The following is a 22,593-nucleotide window of genomic DNA, read 5'->3' on the forward strand; positions in this document are numbered from 1 at the left end:
TCACATACCATTTTTTTCTTCATTAAAGTTGCTGATGTACCTAAATAAGTCTTATTATTATATTCATAAATGAGGCAAATTTGAGCTCACCTATGAAAACAAAAGCAAAGCTCTGTCACACCCCCATTTTCATGCACTTTACAGAAAGGCAGAGATTATTCTGCAGCACTGAAGGCTGTATTTTTTGTCATGGTCTGAATGTTACACTGTTTGCTGGCTATGTACAACAGAAGAACAGAAAAAACCCATCTGAGCTCGAGACACTTAACTCTTTGGAGTATTATGATTATGTTAACCTTTTCTTTTGCTTGAGCCAGCATTCCCCTCGAAAGGAAGAGAAATGATGCTGAGACAACTTACCACTGCAGATTAATTGTATGGTCTATTTCCCAAACATTTAACTTGGCCATGGCAGCCTGTTTAAATCAGATGAGCTGCTGGAAGGTGACATAAAAGAGAGACCAAGTTCTTTAAAGGTGGCCAGTAAGTTTTAAGGGATGAAAGGAAATGGCTGGCCTTACTGCTTTTGTCCAAGTAAAGCCTAAACAGGGTAGGGGAAAACGGAGTGATTTAGCCTCAGCAAAATTCCTGCTACTTGAGATCTTTGGAAATGTTGATTGAAGAGCACCTATAGACTGGAGCAGGAAAGAAGTCAGGCTTCATATGGCAAAAGCATATGAAACATAAAGAAAAAAGCGTAACTTTTGACTACTTCTCATAAGAGAGAAGTATGAAATCTGGAATATATTTTTGAGAGAGGAACAGGGATAGATGCACCTGCTCAAACCTGTCTCTACCTGCATGAGCACAGATAAGCTTGTTGCAAAAAGGCCCCTCCATTAGGTCCCTGTTGCTTCTAAGTCAGTGGGTCTGAATTTGATCCTTTACAGCGTGGTTTGTTTTCTCTTTTTTAGCTCTGGCATTCTAGGAAGTATTTCCATGTGTGTACCCCTTGCCTGAGTCCACTCTTGGTATGCGGGCCTTCACGATTAAGCAATCCTGGATCCTTAACCCATTGCCTCCAACTTTCCCAGCTTGCTGCCTTGGTCCTTCTCTCACAGCTTTTCAAAATCCAGTTTGATTCAGTCTGTCCACACAGGAACTTCTATTCAAAATAAAACTTTTTTTGGGACCACAAAAGTGTAATTTTATGGTTAAATCCATCTTTTGTTTTCTCTGGGAAAATTTAAAGGCAGTGGATAATGAAGACAGCTTAGGATCTGGCATTTTATCAGACTCTCAAGGAATCTCTCTGAGTAAACTCTGTTTCATTGGGAATAGTTATTTTTCAGGAAGCAACACCTAAAATTTTCCTTGCCAGGAAAGAATTCTGCAGAATCCTATAGAAGAAGGTGGTGTATCACCCCAAAGAAATCTTTCACTACTCTGATTGCTACATCTAAAACAGTGCATCCTTCCTTCACGAGGCAGGCAGGCCTAAGCAAATACTTCAAATGGGGAATTACTCTTTAAGAATAGGGCATAGACATTTTAGTTATAGACAGCAGAAGACTAATAGACACTAATACAAATTTAGAGTGGATAGAATGCTTATCCCAGTGTATTTTAGAGGTAATAAATTCCTATTTTGGTAGCATGTCCTAGAGATGACTGATTTTCAGGGAATTACCTCTCACAATTTTAGATTCCAGAGACATACGATTCCCATAAGCTCAGGGATTCCTTTTACTAAAGTAACCTTGGAGAAAGGATCTGTTTCATTCTGTGCCTAGTCTCTTCCTTTCCTGTCTCCCCTTATCGCTTTAGAGAAGGCAGTACCACCAGTGACACACACTCTGCAGGCTCTGTGCTCCTGCCAGCCCGCCTGCCCTGCAGATCATGGGCAGGAGCAAAGCTCCTTGCAGGGAACGAGCACAAACTCGTTCTAAATGTTACTCAAAAATCCTAATCTGAATCTTGGTACCAGATATCCATTCATTTATTAAGAGCAAATAGAAGAGACAACTAATGCTGCACTTTTTGTATTATTCAAACCTGCTGCTAACAATGAAGAAGATGATGTCATTCCCTGGATGTGACAAAGGACTAATATTATATGCAGTAAAAACAATGAGTCAACAGTTTCTATGCCCTTGAGGTCAAAGCATTCAACAGTTTTGAAAGTAGACTGTTCTTTTTGTGCACAGAGCTTGTAGCTATATATTAATACAAAATGTGTAAAATCAAGATACAATTAAGAAAAAACACAGATATTTTTTTTTAGTTTAAAACTGATTGTTCCCAACCAGAAGTCCAATTAAAATATGTTATAACATAAACTAACTGATAAAGAAGTCACCCACATAGGTTAAGTATAATATTGCAAAACAATTAAAAATACATGATCTACCTTAAGTTATCATTTCTGTGATCTTAAAAGGCACTTTGCAATTCCCAGTAACATTAGTGAGAACTGTGAGTATTAATGCAGCAATTAACATGAAATGTTCTGGAGATATTTTGTAATGGTCTGAAAGATAAGAAAGACCTTTAGCATGGAAATGCATTTTGAGAGACAATTGAAAGCAGGGAGTCTAACAACCAAAGTTTCCCAGATATTCTGGAATACATGAGGTATTGACCAAATCCTGCCCATCTTTAACCAGAGCTGCATTTAGAATGCCTAGTGTTGATACAGAACCTTTCTTCAGTAAATGTAAAATCATTATGGAGGATTATTATCCTCCTCACACAGACAGTGAAACTGAAACACAGTGAAGTGACAGCTCAAGGTCATTTAAAAGTCAGGAGAGTTTGGAAAAGAACCCAGATTTCTCAATCCCTGTCCAGCACTCTGCCCACTGGGCTTCATTGCCTTGCTCAGTATCTGCTTGATACAGTTCCTTTTCAAAACCAGATAATTTAACAACTTTGAGAAGTTTTCAATTCACCATATTGTTGTCTATAATAATTTTATTTTCTGGAAAAACAGACTTGCCTGATTAGATCAGGCTGCTGACACACAATCAAATGCAAGGGAATCCCAGGCCATCTGCAGCCTCTGTTCCTGTTGTCCTTGCAGACTGAAATCAGAGACAGAAGAGCAAACTGGATCGTATCTAGATGGGCTTCTATATAGCAAGAAATACAATTTTGCCTGCATGGATGCTAGATGGCAGTGGTTTGGGTTAATATGAGCCCTAGTGTGAATTAACAATATTCAGCATCCAGACAATTAACTGAAATTACACCTTTGGTTCTGAATCTCAAGGGTTTTTTTCTGGCACACTTGACAAAGCACTGACAAGGTTTTCTCAGTTTATGCTGACTGCTTTATTGTGTCACCTAAAATAACTGCAAATGGGTTCAGATATAACTTATGCAGTAGAGCCCAGGCCCAGTCAATTACTTACCCAAAATATAGAAGAGCGCATCTATCAGGCTAGCTGGTCAGCATCTTGACAGCTTTATTAGAGAAGTAAATGCAAGAGACATGGCTCAATCTGATCTTCAAACTCTGCTTTCTAACGCTTAAGAAACTCTTATCTTTTAGGTATCTACACCAAATATTTAAGCCCTAAAGGTATTTCAGGTGTTTAAGGGTTATGCCATACTGCTCAAGCAAGGTGAGGAAACTTCTGAGTTATTCCAACAGTCACAAGGGCTCCAGGGCTCCACACAGTTCCTTGCAAGCGACAGAACTCAAAGGATTTTAATGATGAGGGCTCATTAGAGCATTCAATTCAAACAGACACATTTCAACCAAAAATTCAGTGACAAGCTGCTCTTATAAACTCAAAATCAGACAGAGCTGAGACATCTGAGACCAAATGAAAAGACTAAAGTAACTTATAGAATTTCCTTTGGATATCTCAAGCTAATTACAAATTGTATGGCATGCAGAGTCTGGTATTTTAATTTCCATTGTAATTGACCCTCTATAGTCACAATTAAGGAAAGACACAATTATTTTGATGTCATGTAAAAGAGTGATGAAATGAATTTTCCCATGTGAAATAGGCAGGCATTAGAATCCCTTTTTGAAATCGTGAGAGATTTTTCCAGGCAACATCTCTTAACGAAAGCCATCATCTGAATGTACTGCAGAAAGAGTCACGCATGCTGCAGCCATGTTAGGAATGCTGCTCAACAGAGAATATGTATTTTTTTCTTCCTGATACTCACACAAATACAAATATATTTACTTATATTAAAAGTAAAGTCATAAATGGTCTATTAAATAAGTAGACTTATGACGAAAAATAAACATTTGGGCTCATATCCTAGTGTGTTCCAAGAAGGGATCTTTACCTGACCTTTGCTTTTAAAGCCCAGATCACAGCAACAAACTGAAAATCTGCATAACATTAAGTACTGTAAGTGCTATTGAAGCTGCTCCTTTGTTAAACAGGATATGACAAGTTTAGGCACAGAGATTCCCAGTCAGGAAAATACTGTAGATTGTATTTAAAATTAAAAACATTTTCATATTATTATTTTTTAAATGAAAGCTTACCTAAGCAAATGACACTTCCAAAAGACTATCATAAGCCCTCCCCAAGCAAAGGCATATTAATATTAACTTAGAGCCACCTTAGTACTACAAAGTTTGGCTAATATGAGATCTGACAAAACTGAAGTTCTGTTCAGTGTTAGTTTGACTGTCAGTACAAAAATGTCACACCAGTAGCATTTATGAATGCACAATTACAAATGTATTCTTGATGTTAAATAATAAAGATAAAAAAAACTGAAACCCAATAAAAAGTTTTTAATGAAATTATGAAGCAAATCATTAGGCTTTGGGCTATTTTATGTCTGTGTTCATCACATCACCATTAGACCCATTTGTAGGCCAATCCTTTACTGTATGTTGCAGTGTCTATTTAGAACCCCACTCTCAACTACCATTTCAACAAATCAGTTACACAGTATAGCATGATGTTATTGATCTGCAACAGTATTACAAGCTCCAGGATTACAAACAGGGAAAGTATGCACCAGCACCAACTCCAGTTCTGATTTTACCCTGTGATACAATTGCCATCACGCTGCAGTATGGATACAGATTTAGCTATGGCCCAGGGGTTTGTATTTCTTGGATCTATTAATCAGTTTCACAGTTCTACTGTTCCTTTTCTCATGTATTAACACAGACAAGAATGTTTCACAATGTTAAAGAAAAAACAAGAAGTTTAGCTGGAAGGCCTTTTGAGAGAGCATCATATGCTCTCCTCTAATTATTCCATAAAGTTAAATCTTTGTCTTATTTTCTCTCCCTGGTAATTTTCTATTGTTGGGAGGAACAAGAGGGAAACTTTATACCAATTTTAATATATTTTCCCTGGTGAAACAAACTAAGAAGCAGGCATAACATGCATAATAGTTAACTACGTTTTGTCAGTTAGTGTTGCCTGTGGAAAAGAGGTTGTCATACAAACCCTGATGGATATTTCGTCATTCTGGAGAGATCCATACCCCCTTCCAGGGGGGAAACTTGGGAGACCTTTGACTTGATCAGTCATTTTCCTAAGTGCATAGATAGGTCTGAAGCCTATGCTTTCTACAGAGAAATGGTGAGAAGGGCTCTGAGAGGGGCCTCACTGTATGCTATCTTCAGCTGCAGAGCTGAGGATGAACCCAAATCCTACATCCTGGGAGCAGTAGCAGGAACCTGTGCACATTTTCAAGTCAAGGTCTGAGTCAAACTGTTCCTGAACTTCAAGACAGGATGTTGGATGTTCCTGAATCCTAATATTAGACAAGCAAGCATAGAGGGGCTTCAGGTAAACGGGTATGGTGGGTAGGCTTTCCTACTGAGGTGATGAAATAGGGCAAGACTTTAGATGGGATAATTTTCTTGCAGAATACATAATCTGCCCTACCAGTCAGATGGAATTATTATCTACTCACAGCATTCTAATAGCTAGAATGGTATTACTCATTCTCTTTAACAGAAACTTGTACTGTGGTTTTGGTGACACACTAAACATTTATTTTGATCTTTCTTGTGTTTTCAGATGGAAATGCATTGTCTCCTTCTGTTCTTGGATTAGAGTCCATACAAAAACCCCATATTTTTTAAAGCAATTGAGAATAAAAGTTTGTGGATTTACTTGCAAATGCTGGTTATGGGCCTCCCATAATGAAGCAGCTTTTTCCCTAGAAGTCTTGCTAAGTCCTAATTTGGAAATTGTCTATTTTCTCTTGCAAATGCTGTATTATGTGAGTTTTTCGACACGAATAAAATACTGCTTTTTAAACAGAAGTGGATGTTATCACTTCAAATGTGCTTATATGTATTTCCTGTGCTTAGATATAGCCTGGCAATAACAATACCACAATTACCAGAATGTATAATCTATAATGTAGTCCTGTGTAAATCAACACATTGCCGAACGAGTTGCACACATCCTGCAGGATACCACTGCCATTCTAAATTGTTTCCGGTTAACACTGTGCATCTGCAGGATGATTTCTGAGCCGTGCTCAGGCTGACTCCTAACTTAGAACACTGAAAATTACCTCCTTCTAATATTTAAAGGGATCTAAATGTAGATTTAGGTATAGACATAGGGCTAAAGCATGTTTTGTTCATGACTGCCTAAATGGGAAACCAGAAAACCAGACCTAGAGGAAAAATAGTTTTGATGTTTTAAAAGCACTTAAGGGATTTCCAGCAAAACCCCAAAACACACAAATATTGCAAGGGCAAATGTTCAGGATTTCATCTTGGTTGTTAAATTACATTAAATTATTAATTTATTAAATTATCTTAATACCTGGGTTTTACATACAGTGAAGACTTAAAGGTATGGTCTCAGATGCTCTGCAATTCCTTTCAGAATTGAGCATTGTTTCTTCTCTGTGTAAGACATCTGAAAAATACACATATTTGAAAGTCATTTTATGAAGTCAGAGAAAAAGCAAAGTCCAAAATAAACCAGAAACACATCATTTTAGTTGCAACACACATTGCAGCCATAGACTCAGAACAATCTTACAGAAGTACTCTGATCAAACGTCACTGTCGTGATTCAGTCCAAACTAGTGTCCAAACACACTGACCAGAGTGACTGACCTGCAAAATAAATCTAGCTGACCTGTTCAGTGACTTTGCTCTTTTAGCTGGTTCTGTGATTCTGACTTTCTAAACAGATGCTAAAATCAATACAAATTTAAAAAAAAAAAAAACATAAACCACTTTAAAATACAATTTAAAAATATGATCCTTAGAAAAAAACAAAAAGAGGTGGCAGTTGTGTTATTTGACAACTTTTAGAATTGGACCTGATAAACCTCTACTCTCATTCTGCTTTATAGTTGGGGGTCAGACCATCTTTCATAAGTATATGTAATTTCCACCAAATTCCTTACAAGCCACCAGAATTTTAGTGTGTTTTATAACAATAATATAGCAATTTAGAGAAAATACATTAAGCAACACCTGTTACCTTTCTGATACAGGTCTATCATTATTATGATAGATTCTAGCAGGAAGAAACAACAAATGCAATGTTTGCTTGAAAGTTATCTTAAATTACCCTTTTTTCTTGCTGCTTTTGGTACAAAATAATGTGATGAATAATGATTCAAACTTATCTATCCATTGCAGAATGTTATGGAGAATATTTACTGGGTTAGCATGCATACCTGCATCGCAGAGGTCATTTGAGAGGAGCAAGAAGCAACCATGGCCATGTGGCCAAGGGCAGCTGAAGAATGGAACAAATGTGCTGAGAGGAATGACCAAGCACCTCTGCACTTCAGCTCTTCTGGGACATGCAAATTTGCTATAAAACAGTATAGCCATTCAGATCCATACAAAGAACTTTATCCAGTAAATTTTGTTGTTTTTTCTGTAGTGAGTGGTTAATTTGTGTACTCATTTTGCATTCCCTGTTATTGCCTTTTACTTTCTCTAGTCTGATCTTGTGTAGAAAGGGGCTCATACACTTGATCACCTCCACTAAATGCAGTTTGGGGTGGCTGTCTTTTTAACTATGATTGAAGAAAAAAAGGCTCCTACCAAATTTTACCTGTATATACCAGCCCAACTGCTCTCATAGCAGGTCCCTCTGTAAGAACTTTGGAATTAACAGTCAACTGTACATTATTGTATGACAGGGAAATAAGGCTATTGCTGGCTGCAGAAAAACCTCCGAGGCTACCACGTGCCATGGCCACGCTAGGATGATTACATGGAAGCTGACTTAGCTGAAGCTGAGGATGAACTATTCTGCTTGTCCAGATTCAGGCTGACTCCTGTGGTACCGCTGAAGCAATCTAGACATACATCTCCTTGCGTCGTTCATGAGAAGACACTTTGGTGGGCATGATCTTTGCACTGGTAACCCTGCTAGGACATACACAGCTCTGCTAGTCTTAGTCTCTACAGACACAGTTCTACATTCATCATCAGCCTGTCTACTTATTCCCTTTTGTACATGATTTTGGACTGTCACACGTGTGTGTGTTGCTCCCACTCAGACAGCAAACAGACCCAGCTCTGCTTACACAAGTGATTTAAAAAACAGGCTTGCAAAACTGTGATGTCATTAGAAATGCAGATGATGTGCTTATAAAACAGTTATTAATTCTTTGATGATGCAGATACTTCAGTCAGCTATAAAAACGTGATAGAATTATCAAATTATACTTGTGTTATTTATTGCTAACTTTTTAGCTGTGGCACCACCTTGTGGACATTACTACATGGATGAAAAGCTGACTAGTGCCAACAAAAGCACCTAAACCAGAGCAGGCATTTTGGAAAAACAACAAGTGTATTCAGACAAGAACTGCTAAAGCAGAGTAAAATAACTAAATTAAAACAAAAAATCCTAAAAATCCACTTATGAAATAAAATGTATAACAAATACTGCCAGCAGTGTACTCAGTTGTCTCTACAGTTCTTACCAACCCGTCTGAGCATCAGCCAAGAGTAGTAGCCTTCAGAACTATTTTTGTTCCTTCTTGACTGATTAATTAGCAGCATCTGAACCCCAGTTCTGTCGTTGCTGTGCAAACAGACATGACTTCTGCAAGTATCCCAAGCAACAAGACTTGCAAAATCAAAACCATAATACCGAACGCGTGGAGAAAATATTAGGTCGTACTCCATAAATGTAAACTCAACAGGCAGATTAGTGTCCAAGCTAAGCCACAAGAAAAATAAGCTGTGATAGAGATGAACTGGTGGATCTTTTAAATGCTTGCTGAAAAAACCAAAACAAAACAATGAATTCTATTCTGTTGGCCATTAGATTCCCAGAAAAACCTTTCACAGTTAAGGTAACAGGGTATTACTGTTATGAGTACTCTATCTACTATACAGTCGAGTCAGTAAAGCACAGGAGCCAGAATTGAAAATAGCAGGAGCTCTCAAAGTTGTGTGCAGCATGTATCCATCCTAAGTGTGCCTATGCGAGTAAGCTTGAGAATGCAAACTTAAACACTGAATTGCATTTTCTATTTCTATCTCTTCAAAAAGTTGCTGCATACAATTTGTTATTTACACTCGCATAAAGTGAAGGTGGATAAGAAGACTTGGACCCAGCTCCTCCCCTCTTGGATTGTCAATGGACTGTGCTATATTCTGCCTGGGGATCACACATGCATAAACTCTGTTGGGGATGAACAGCTTCCATGTCTCTGTCATAGTATTGGGGCACAAACCCCTCATTTTATTGTCTCTTCTTCAAATGGACCTCTGTAGCCCAAACACTATAGACCCTTCAATTAATACTGACCATACCACAGTCCTTCTCCAAACTCTCCTTAGCAGTACGTGAAAGTTTACTCAGTGGAGCATTTCCATTTCTAGTCTGACAAATATATAACTGTTAAAAGCAAGGCACAGAAATTTTAAAGCCTTCAGTTAAGAAAAAGTCTTTTAAGTAGCTGTCTCAGTTGATTTTTTCTCTTTGTTAGTATCTCTTTTTAAATGAAATTTGCACAAGTTTCATTCTTCTCACTTCTTCTGCAAACTCTTCCCAATTAATCATTATAGTGACAGGAATAACCAGTAAATCAAGTTTTTGGCTGGCAGCCTCAGAGCTTGCTCCACAACTGCCCACTGCCCTCGAGCCATTTTGAACTGAAATGGGAGTGTTACAGCAAACATCAGTTCCCTAAACTGAACCAAATGAATAAATAGTTAACAAACTTCTCCAGGGAAGCTTGCTTGACACCTAAGATAACTCTTGGAAGAAGTGGTCTAGCATCTGAGAAAACCAAACCACTTTGGGAAGAAACCAAGCACAGAAAATCTCAGACAAGCTAAAATGACACACTGAGCTCTGTCAGCCAGGAAAGCAAACTCATTCCCAATGGAGTTTGCAGATCTTACCCAGCAGCTGTGGTTTACTGGATTTTGGTGACGTTACTCACATGGATTCCACATATTAGATCCCTCTCTATTCTTGTAGTTATCCATCTTCAGTAAAGGAGTTAAATCATCATTACTACCACCCACTGCGGCATAGTCTCAGCAGAAGAGGTTTGAGGAGTACTGCTGAGGCACTGGCAGAGCCTCTGAAGACTCTGCTGAAAATAATCCATCTACAGGTATTGCATCAACAAAGAAACCTTGGTGACAATGAAATTCAGAGTCAGATTTACTCTGTCTTAAATAACTGGTTTTATAACAATGTTCATTGTCAGAGAAGTTAGCAGCTGAAAAATTAAGACTGGTGGATTACAGGAATGGAGTTAAAATAGCTAAAGCAACCTCCAAGGTAGTCTGTTCCATAATAATGCCACCCTGAAGCAGATTATCAGGAAAGATCAGAATAGACATCAATATAGATTTTTAGAAAGTTAGTTTATTAAAATGTCATGTAATGCAATTAAACAAATTGTTCAGTATAAAGTCCATACTAGAAAGTACTGGAAAACCGTGTTTAGGTAACATAGCTAAACATACATAGAGATGGTTGGGTCAAAATAACTTTGGAATTAATGAAAGAAAGCTTGGGCAGAAAATAACATTGTAGTTTTGAAAGGAAACACTTCCATTAATGATGTAAAATGATATGATGTCATACCTGTTTGTGCTCCTGGGCCATCTGAAACAGAATAGGCTGGACACAGTAGATGCTGTTCAAGAAGAGATTGTTATTTTCACATTAAGCTTTTTAACCTTCTTGTTTATGTAGATATTTTGAGACGTTATCCTTAATTCTAGAACAGACACTACTCTTGTTGGAACTGGTGTCTTTTCCCTGGGAATAGCACTATCGTACCTGTTTTATGAAAGAACATAGAGTAAAATGCCATTTTCTCCGTTATTATCTCAATATTAAAATACCTTGTAAAATCTAATACAATTTTTATAATAGAGATTTTTTAGAATTGTTTCTTAGAAACTCAATTTTATTTTGTTCATTCTTCTTCTCAAAAAGATGAAGCAGTTTATGCTGGTAAAATTGTTTTCCTTTCGTATCTTCATACAGTAAATATTACAGTTATTTTACTTTTGGTGCTCAGTAATTCCCTGGTATAAGCGCACTGTTTGGAAAAAATACAGGGCTTCTAAATTCCTGGTGATTTTTCTTTGGGATTGGCTATTAAAATTATTTTCAATTTAATTATTTCTGAAAAATTAGGCCTTTGCTACCCCTTATTCATACTGAGTGCAGAGATTCTCCTTCTCCTTAGGCATCATGAATGTAATTCTGCTCCTCATTGCAATTAGTTGCACTAGTAGAGCCATATTAAGGGCCCTGGATGTATTTGGATGAAAGCTGTCATCCAGAAAACTGCAGCAGTGGTTACTGTAAACCTGGGGTGAGTGACACAGGAGAGACTGTGACAAGTCTTATATTGAACTCAGTTTACAGAAGTACCTTATCTCTCATCTTCCTGAGCAGGTGAAAATGTTATTTTGAGTCCACCACATTCAGTTGATTTGCTTTTAGAAAAGCAGCTAATAAGCTGTGCAGTAAAAATAACCTTGTATTTCCATAATGGTACTTTCTCCAGAGACCTGAATCTCCCTTGAATGTTTTAATTAGCTCTTTCCTGAAAGCCAATGAAGTAGCATGGCACTATATTAAAATCATTTTCTTCGTGTTCTGCAAGAACTCATCTCTTGCTGAATTAACATATCAGCTGCAAAACCAATTTCCACACCACCGGCGACCTTATATCACTCTGTGTGTTACAGAAACAGTTTCAGAAGGCTGCAACAGTTTAAAATTATTCAGTATAAATCCACTTAATAAACCGATACATGCAGGAGACAAGACCCTGAAATTATGGTGCTAATCTGTGTGGTCTCAAGCCAGATTTCTGCACTTTCAAATGCTGCACCCACCAACACAGAACCGCAGGGGGTATTAATAGAAAATGGGATAGAATAGGCAGAAATCTGGTCAGGCTGGAGAAAATCCCGGGGGGAAGAATGAGAGCACTCAGCACCCCTGGGGTAAGAATACAGGGTACACAGGCCTTGCACCAGGGAACAGATTGGGTTCCTACCACAGGGAGTAGTGGAAGAAGGGCGCCAAACCGTAGACATGGAAGTTTCAGGGAGTCCTTCAACAAGAGAGTAATATTGAGGTGACATTCAGAAAGCTTGCAGAAAATGCTGGATCAACCCAGCCTCCTGTAGTCCAAATGCAGAACCTATTTGGTCTACAGAGAAACAAAGTGCACAACTCTCTAGCCATCAAAAGACAAGGTAATATTATTAAGTTACATAATACTTTTTTCAGCGAATGAAGGTTGCATAAGCCTCCGTGCTTATTAGACTTTAGATTTAATTTCCTGTATTACTGAGAAATGGGTGACTTGGAGCTATGCCAGGCTTGGATAGATATAATAGGCTATAAATGTATAAAAGGAAAACATTAGAAATAGGAACTGCTGCTAGAGGTGTCAATTTAAAGTAACACTCTCCCCACCAAAACCCCCATCCCACGCAGAGTCTACTGCAATCAGAGGAGATTTGCTGTAAGAGCACTAAGTCATGGAAAAGTGATGGCAGATGATAGCAACTTATGACTAAGTGTATTTGACCTTCGTATGTTACTTATGTCTGAAGACTTAATTTTGTGATTTTAGGATGAGTTCAGCCACCGCAAAATTTATGGTCTTCTAATAATTATCACAGGTGTTATTCATAAGCTTCTGTCCTTGTCTGCCAAACCCAGTGTGACTCCATATATTGATAATAAAGAAACAGGTTATTTCTTAGTGTTTCATTTTCTGGAGTGCAGAAAACTAGAATTAAGTGCTCTATAATCTATTTATTTCTTAATTCACTGTACAACATTCCTTCATTTCTTGTTTTCCAGAATGTTTTCCCTTTTTCCTAGAGGCAACACAAAAGACAAAGAGTTTTCAAAAGGAGGACCTGGGAATTCTCAACACTGCAAGTTAGTTCCTTGGCATTTTCATGATGAAAACCAAAGGTAAATCTACCCATCACTATTCAGCTGACCTAAAAAAATACATTGTTTTGCCTTGCTATATAAAACTTGTGTCATGAAAATATGAAAGCCATTTCTGAATTTAATCTTTGTTGTCTGAAGGTGCTGTAAGAATAGTTAGACACTAAGTGCCATAGAATATGCAATGTAATTATATATTTTGATTTTACCTTGATCAAATGATGACATTCTCAAGTCCTTGACACATAGTATGTGCCTATTACTGAAGTAATACGTCAAAACACATTGCAATATTTTAATATCAGTACTAATAAGGAAAGAAAGCATGTAACAAACTAACAAATTAATTCTGCACCATAAAGCATCAAGTATTCATTTATAAAATAAGGTATATGGTAAGATTTTCCAGAGCAAGATTAAACTAAAATAGAGAGAAGCTGTTACCCTTTACAGTCCAGCTGAAACAAGAGATCATACTAGAGATCACTGGGTATTCAATGTCATTGATAAGAAGACCCAAGTCATTTCTATATTTGTATTTTTAAGTGAAATATCACTCTGATGAGACATTCAAAATACTTAGCAGCTCTCATTATGCCTTTTCTGGGCCTCAGCCATCTGGATGTATTTCTAGGGTTACAGACTTTGCTTTCTTTAGGATTCCTACGCAGTCAAGTTCCAGCTAAAATGCTGACCAGACATAAGCAAACTGCTTCAAATATTCACAGTACCACTGAGGATGGAAGCACGTCTGGAGACCATCCAGTTCAACCCCCAGCTCAAAGCAGAATCACCCAAATAAGGCTGCTTAGGAGCTTGCCCAATTGAGTTTTGAGTATCTTTAAGGATGCCAGCTCCACAGCCTCTTTGGGCAACCATATCACAGATGCTCTTGTCTCTTAATCACCTCCATGGCCCTTACCTGCAGTCACTCCAGTATGTCCATGTCCTCCTTGCTGGGGGGAGCCCAAAAGTGGACACATTACTCCTGCTGAAGTCTCACAAGTGCTGAGTAAAGGAGAACATTCACCTCCTTTGACCTGCTGGCAATGTTTTTCCTAATGCAGCTGAGGATGCTGCTGGTCCTCTTTTCCAGATGTTTACAGCTATAACAGTATTTTAAGGACATGATTAGTTTTATATTTCCAGGGCCTGCTACGTATGAGGGAAATAAAACTATATTATTTTGCTAATACATGTTTTATGTTAGTATCAGGGACTGTATTTATGCTCTCGTTACATGCTTTTTTAAATAACTGTCCCATTAAAAACAGTTGTTTGGGATGACTATATACTGCCTTGTAAAAACATCTGTGCACTGAAAACCTCTAACAATCCTGTCATTATAGGAATGAAGGCATTTTGGAAAACTGCAATTCTAAAGAACAGGAATTCTCAATTTCATCATGTTGTCAGTGTCAAGATCTACAGATAGCAGATTAATTACCATTATGCTTAACTCACAGATAACCTTTTGTAGCAGTAACATTCAGCTCATAAACTTCCACAGCTTCCAAAAGCACTCCATACTGTGTTAGGAGCCAAAAATCTAGTTCTCCCTCATGTATTCCTTGAGAACCTTCCACTTCCTCTGCAGCTGCCACAGTGCAACTGTGGACAATACGCTTATGTACTGACAACACACAAATTTACTGTGGAGAAAGGTCCATAGACTTTCCAGTGGGTCCTCAGGCAGCCTAAAGCAATGAGATGTTCTATCAGATTTGTTTGTCTTGGCAAGGAAGAGAGCAACCTTGTTCTCGAAAAATCTACATTTAGTTCCTCATTTATAAACAATTTTCATCAGTTCTTCCATCTGCAGTATATGCCTGTTTGGAAAACAATTTGCAGTGTTTCTTGTTATACATGTCAAATTGTTTATGTTCTGCATGAGCTATGATGACTTAAAGGACCAAAGTTTCATGTGGTGGAAGGACTTTGTTCCCTCTGAATCCAGTGGTAACCTTACTGCCTGGGCTGCTCCATGATTTCTTTGCATTTCTCATAGTCTGTGACTGAAGAAACCTGAACAATTAGACAAAGCAAAACTTGCCGTTAATGACATACCAGTACCCTAGCCAATATGCAGTGTAGCTAATGTCCTTTAACCTTCTGGAACAGTTTAAAGCAGGATGCAAAATATTCTTCCAAAAATACACAAAGTCCTTTCCATCCTTTTTTCCTATAAAGCTATGCCAAAAGCCCTGAGAAAGCCTTTTGACTCCTAGCTAACACGCTGAAAAGAAAATTGGGAGACTGGCAAAACCCCACAATATAATTAGGACAATGCTGGGATTCAGATTAACATTATGAAAAGCAAACACCTTTCATACCACTCCCAGCTCTCATGTATCTGTACTGAAGTGAGATTAAAATCCAGATTCTAGAAAGCAGAGTAGCTCATCCCAAAACAATACTATATTGGCCCAGGTGGCCACAACCTGCACGATTTTTCACAGACTTTGAAAGTGCCTCACAGCTGCCTCTTGGTCTCCAAGATGTTGAATATCTTTCTCTGCTCTTTCCAATGCAGACCAGATGTTGTATTGTGATAATTCTCTCATGGGCCTTTTCCATTTTGACTCTCCATCAGCTAGGAATCCAAAGAGACGTTACTTGAAAAACAGGAACCGTAAAAGAGCCAGGAACTTATAAATTAAAACATAAACATTAATTTGTTTTCTAAGATACAGATGTCTTTTGTCAGTTCAAGCCTTGATCTCTCCACCAGTTAAAGGCAACAGTTGTTCTGTGGAGGCATGCACTGGAAATTAGCCAATGGGCATTAACTTTTGGTTCTGATTGAACTGGGGAAAATTTGAAACAGAAACAGAGAGTTAAAAGTTGTGATAGTAATTAATGGCTGATGCCATTTTAAAATGTTCATGACATTAATACCAGAAAAAGTGTCTTACTACAAGAATTATTGACCCTTTTGGACAAGGCTTGGAAGAATTTCAAGCTGGTTGGTGATGCAGGGGCTTTTCCTTCTTATCTTGCTGGTCTGTTTTTGCATAGGGACCAGGATCTGTCCCTGGGAACATGGTTCCTATGGTGGTGACTAATGGAAGCAGCAGTGGGGTCATGGGAATGTGGCACCAACATAGCTCTGGAGAAAGGTACAGGGCTAGAAGAGGAGTGGGCAGAAGGCAGAGACAGTACAGGTGCAGAGTAATGGAACAGGCTGATACATGTACCACACAGACATGAAAACGTAAGTAATGAAACATATACTTTAAATAATTATGCTGGTAAATATTACAGTAACAACAGTATTGTTCTTTAATAGCTTCTACAGCACTGTATCCTTGCAGAAGTTAATTGCAAGACAAAACACTGTCTGGTCAATAAAACATGAACTCTGGTATGAAGGAGTGGCTCTGGTGAGTTTATAAAGAGGTAAAGCAAAAGCTTTCTTCCTTTTGATTAAAAAGAATTCGCTCAAAGCATAACCCACCTAGCTGCAAAAACCTACACTGCTGAAAATCAGATAGAAAGTACTAAGCTAAAATTACATACCAGAGTTGGAATTCAAATGACATAATGAAGACATGGTTTTAAGAGAACCCCTTCATATATTATAAACGCAAGTGCTCAGAGTTCAACTGCATATATTGAATTTTGTAGCAACATAACACATCAAGTCTTGCTTTCAAATGCTCATTGAAAATCTTTTTAATATTAAATCGCTTCATATATCTGTATTATTACATCTCTTAACGTTTTTATATCAATAAAAATCTAATATGCAAAGATTTAATAATAGAAAGGCTAGAAGTGACCAAAGAAAACATTTACAAAAATATGCATAATAAAGAGAGAATGATGAAGACTTGTTTTCATGTGCTTAGTACACATGACCTACCTGTGCACTAAGTTTTTATCTTTAAAAAGTAGCAATTCACACCTCTTCATTCCTTTTCAAATCAATTTTATACACCCACACAGCTCTTCTGCAGTGGATTACTGCAAGTTTACACTTAAACTCTGAGCTGTATCTTCTTGATAAAAACCTATTTGTACAAGAGATGCATATTACTCTGCAACTTTAGCAATTAACCCTCTGTTTATGATACACTGCAACTGAATGTTTTATCGTACATACTAGCAGGGGAATGTACAACAGATTACTCTTCAGCGTCTTGATGCCATCAGTTTCCTTCCTCCTATATGGGCATATAAAAGCAACTTTAGTTTCTAATACAATCCAATATGAAAAGTACCACTGAATGCTTGCCTGTGTCTCATACTCCTTCACAGACCTTTGCTTTCACCCATACCACCTTTTTCTAGGGCCTTCTGCTCAGAGTAAGGACACAGGCTGTCTTTCATACCAGAGGTTGCCCTTTCTCTGTACTACAATGAATGTACTCGGTGGAATAGCCATTATTCCCTCCCTGGACACCTCTGGAATAAATTCTTGTTTTCCAACACCCTTTTATTACAGACTTTACATATTCATTTTCTTCTCCTAGGCTACAGCTTCTTCTCTAGATTTCATACCACACTAATGTGTCTGTATTCCTCTTGTTGAATTGTTCATGCTTTATTACTTAAGTGCAGGGAATTTTAAGTAGCTGTTCACACTTCATATGCTCCTCCCTTGAGGGTCAAACTAGCATCTGGTGTTCCCTGTCTCTTGAGGAAGAAACACCTTCTACAGAAAGGAGCAACAAAGCTCCTTTCATGACTTCATTTCACACCAAGAAAGATTTGTATTTTTATTGCATATGCTGGTTCCAGCAGAATTTACTCTCAGGTAAAAGATTTAGTCCTGTATATTGCTAAAGGCTTAATATTCCCTTCCTTAAGGAATAGACCAAGGCTACAATTGAGAATATGCATCTTTCTCAAAGGTTTTGCCCTGGCTTGGACAATTCCTCAAAGATGCCCTTGACCAAAATATAGAATTCTATTTCTTTGGATTGCTATGAGAAACAAAAGGAGTCAGTGAGGAACTCCTAAGCATCCGCAGGCTTTTCTGAGACTATTTTAATAATATGCTGGTAATGCACATTTACAGTTTTATCTGTTAATTGATTAAAAACAATGACTTTTTTACATCTATTTATGTTATGAACAAGTTGTGGCTATGAAATTCCCAGATTACTGAAGGATGAAAATCTATATGAAGTAAACAGTTATTTTAAACTAAACTGTAAAATGGCAGATATACACTTACTTTCAGAGGTAATTTTAAGTATTAAAATATATTGTACCTGATATGGCTTTAAAGTGAAGATTTCATCCAGGCTCCTCCTGATAAGAACTAGGAAATTCTTTCCTGGCTTTGTAATGTCCAGATCATGAACTTTTGTCTCTTTTTTAATCACTGTTATTAGTCAGACATCTGCCTGGAGGAATAGGAACCTCTGTTCCCCTCCCAACAAAGGGCCTGGTATAGCACCCTATTCACATGCCATATTCCTTTTTACTCTTGTCATTCCTTCCAATCAAGTCACACCAAACAAACTTTCCCTGGGGACATTACCTTCACAGGAAAAAAAAATGGTTACGTTTTCAGTTAGAGATGTTGACTGGCTTTTGAAGAGCAGATTGGATTTAAGCAAGAACCCATCTCCTGCTTAAAATTCACACAGATCTAACTTGCAAATTTAGTCAAAAGCAGATTTTCAATACTATCAGCCCTCCAAACTCCTACGGGGATCATTCTAAAACCTTAAAATAAAGATCATGTTCTCATATTCATTATGCTTGCTTCTAAAGAGGTTATGTTGCTCAAGACATTATTCTTTTTGCACGGAGTATAGCTGTCAAATGCCAACCCATAAAGCAAAAAATGGAGTTACAGATGCTTTAGCATGGAGGCACTTCTGCCAAGCTTTCCCTAGATGTCGCTACACTTTCTGGCTACTTTATTATAGCCTTTATTATTAAATGGAAAACTATCATATTTTCCTATTTCTTCATATAGAAGAAACAGAAAACTATCATATAATAACCCAATTGCTTCAGAGTGACAGAAAGAATTCCTATGTGTATATTATGTAACAAAAAGTGAATATTATATAATAGAATATATATTTTATTCTACTAATGTCATACTGAAATCTGAAAATAGCTTTTATCACAGGCTTGTTTCACACTTTTTTTTACCTACCTAATGATTTCCTGTCAAGTACGTCATCTCAGTGAGTCTGGAGTTGTTGCCCTTTTCCATTACTTTGTGCTGAAACCAAGTATATCATAGAATGGTTAGGGTTGGAAGGATATTCTCAAAGTTTCCAGATTCAGTTATCATGCATACTTTGCTACTCTGTCTCAATTTTTTCAACGAATATACTTCAGCCTTTATATGATTTTGCCACCCAAAGGCTAATTTATACTATACTATAGAAATGCTAAAGGAAATTATTCTGAGAATTCAAGACTTGTTAGTGTTTTAGCTGGCTTAGACTAAAACCAGAGTTCTAGGGACAATTTTTTTGTTTCCATCCCTGTTTATCACCTCTTTGTAATTCACTGTTTCTCACCTGTGGTAATAGTCTTCAAAAAGCATATGCTGATTTCTACACATGAATGAAGTTTCCATATTGTCCAGCAATATGAAGACTTTCCAGTTTATTGCTACAAAATACCAAAATACCTTCAGATTTTCTAAATATTTTAAATCTCAGTTGTGCTGAAATAGTCATTGATTGCTTGTCCACAAGATGGGGCTTCTACAACAGAGATCTTTGTATCCAAATTTTGATACAAAAGCTATGAATGGCATCACAATTGACAGAAACACTTTTAGCCCATACTTTCAAACTCTGGCACAGTCCTCACAAAAGGAACTCCACTCTCCATTTCTTGCATAAAAACAATAAACCCTCAGGAAACAAAAACAGCAGTAAGTGATTTTATCTTGTCCTTAACCCTTGCGCTGTGTTGGTATACAGCTCATGAGTCAGAGGCAATACATACCATTATAATCATCTTGCATCTTGCAGAGATTCTGTAATGTCTTCTACATGAGCTTTTGTGGAAAAGCACGCAGTCCAGAACACACCCGAAGTGTATGTTGGTTTAGGCATCCCTAAATGAATATATAGCTTAATAGATGAGTTTTTAAAGCAGCCTGAATGTCCACTGTTAGGATGCTCCTGTTAAGATGATAACACCTCCAAAAAAACAGTGAAAGGAAGTATCTCCACAGCATGTAGTTTCCATAAACTTAACAGAAAGAGGGAAAAGTCTGCCCTTACAAAAACTAATTGGAGGTATGCACTTCAAAATAAATTAAAAAGAAATTTTATTCCTAGACACAATAATTCTGAAACCTTAAAAAAATATAGGAAGAGACTTACAGTACCTTTAGCTGTCTTGGTACAGTGTGTGGGAAGTGTTTGTTTAAACAGTATGTGATTTCTTCTGCTGAGAAAAAAAAGGCCTTCCTCCTCTTTCGTCATATAAGCAAGCTTAAACAATCAAGATTTTCACGTGTTATAGGAATCTCCACACAACAAAACCAGGACAGACCAACTGGGACTGTACGACTACCTTCTTGTATCCCTTCTCATAGCACTAGAGAAATCAAGAAGACTTAATTTATGATCATTCTGCTTTCTGCATGACATAGTTGTTTTCTGTAACTTTTTTCCAGAAAGCACAGTATTCCATCAGACAACAGAAGCTCCTCGAGCACGAAAAAGCAAATACTGGTACGAACTTCCAGCCTGCTCTTCCTCCAAGAGGAGGGTGCACACACATGGACTATTCGAAAAGTAAAACTGAATCCTAAGAGGAAACACTTCTGGCCAGATGGTAAAGTTGATTTCCCAAAGACTAATTCCTCCCCAGTGCCAGAGGCAGTCACCTAATACTTTTTACACAAAATCTTCAGTAGTTCCTCCTCACATTCCTTCTGTTCAATCTCCAATAACCTGTCTTCTGCAACTCAGCCAGCTAAGCTGTCACAGACTACAGTTTCAACAGGAAGAGCAAAATAGTACCCTTCAGAATAATCATCTGGAGAAGCACAAAGTAAGAAAATCTGAATAGGCAGGAATTACATGGAGACGGATATAGAGTGACAGTGCACTACAAACTGAAATCAGAGCTGTTGTATTATGAAACAGGAAAGACACTAATTTTGATAAATGGCATTTCTGCACATACTAAATAACATTTTTACTCAACACTGAGGTTTTAACTACAGTACTCTATCCAGCTTTGGATGTCTACTGAGGAAGTTGACCACATGAAGAGTTTTCAGGACAGTGAAACATACGGCACACTTACAAATCATGATTCGTATGGAAAGACTGAAATAAAGCAGCATAAGTGTCTTCAGGTATCTAAAATAACTGCAACAACACAGGCAGGACATGTAATGAAGAGTTTGACTTGTAGGAATCTCAGATAGTAGGAAAAATTTTGAAATCAGAACACAGTACCTACAGACATCGTTCAGCATCCAGAAACAGTTTCAACAGTTTTCTGTCAAGGAATGACAAAGACATAGGTAATCTTGGACTGGGACAGGGTTGTATGTCAGAGGATCACACTCCATAGGTTCCCATGAATCTTTCAATGCATCATTTTATCACTTCATTGCAGAAGACCTACAGCTACCTACAGGAAGAAAACAGATTTTACGGTACAGGACAAATGGTGAAAAGCAGAAAACCAGGAAGGCTTAGGAGAAGGTAAACAAGAGGTGTTTTAAGCTGTGCAGCAGAAAGCATATTCACATTGGATAAATGATAAATGCCCCAATTCTGTTTCAAAGAGGAACAAGCATTTTGGGTATTACCTTAACTGTTGCAGAATTAAAGTAACACAGCAGTAATGCATCTGTTGTAAGTCACTCAAGAGAAACAAAACAGTATAAACCAGTCTGGAACCTTCTGAGGTTATCTGTGTATTATCGACTGCAATTAAAACCATTCCTGAGACATTTGACCCAATCCGCCCTTCAAAGCCTCCAGTAAGCAAGATTCTCAGCTAATCATTTCCAGTGCTAAACTACTTCTGCAGTTTGAAATGATTTCTTAATGTCTACCTTAAATCTCCAAGTCCATCACCTCTTGCCCTAGACCCACAGAGAAAAACATATTCCTTCTCACTGCTGAGAAACCTTTCACATTTTTGAAGATCATTACCATGTTTCCCAACACTTTCCTTTTCTTTAGACTAAACAACCCCAATTCTTTCAGTCTTTCCTCTTGGATCATGTTTACTGATCTCTGATCATTCTTGAAGTTGAGACTGTGGTATTATGTGGTATGCTGGGAAAAAGAAAACTTGA

At 37.6% G+C, this 22,593-nt stretch overlaps 2 long non-coding RNA genes across 3 annotated transcripts; one reads left to right on the forward strand and one right to left on the reverse strand.

Annotated features, from left to right (window-relative positions):
• Positions 1 to 7,559: 7,559 nt before the first annotated feature.
• On the forward strand, positions 7,560 to 22,193 carry LOC134165874 (uncharacterized). 2 transcript variants are annotated; one of them, XR_009965673.1, is made up of 4 exons: positions 7,560 to 7,780; positions 13,242 to 13,358; positions 16,356 to 16,551; positions 21,903 to 22,193. It is a non-coding gene; the product is annotated as an uncharacterized LOC134165874 (long non-coding RNA). The 2 variants fall into 2 exon arrangements; XR_009965672.1 differs by lacking the exon at positions 21,903 to 22,193 and having other exon boundaries at positions 16,356 to 16,708.
• On the reverse strand, positions 10,750 to 19,538 carry LOC134165875 (uncharacterized). Its single transcript, XR_009965674.1, has 2 exons — positions 18,557 to 19,538; positions 10,750 to 17,350 (listed from the first exon to the last, which is right to left on the reverse strand). It is a non-coding gene; the product is annotated as an uncharacterized LOC134165875 (long non-coding RNA).
• Positions 22,194 to 22,593: the final 400 nt, after the last annotated feature.

This window comes from Pezoporus occidentalis, unplaced genomic scaffold (assembly GCF_034315485.1).
Source record: "Pezoporus occidentalis ecotype Australia unplaced genomic scaffold, CSIRO_AGI_Poc_V1 ctg25, whole genome shotgun sequence".
In the NCBI taxonomy this organism is placed as follows: domain Eukaryota; kingdom Metazoa; phylum Chordata; class Aves; order Psittaciformes; family Psittacidae; genus Pezoporus; species Pezoporus occidentalis.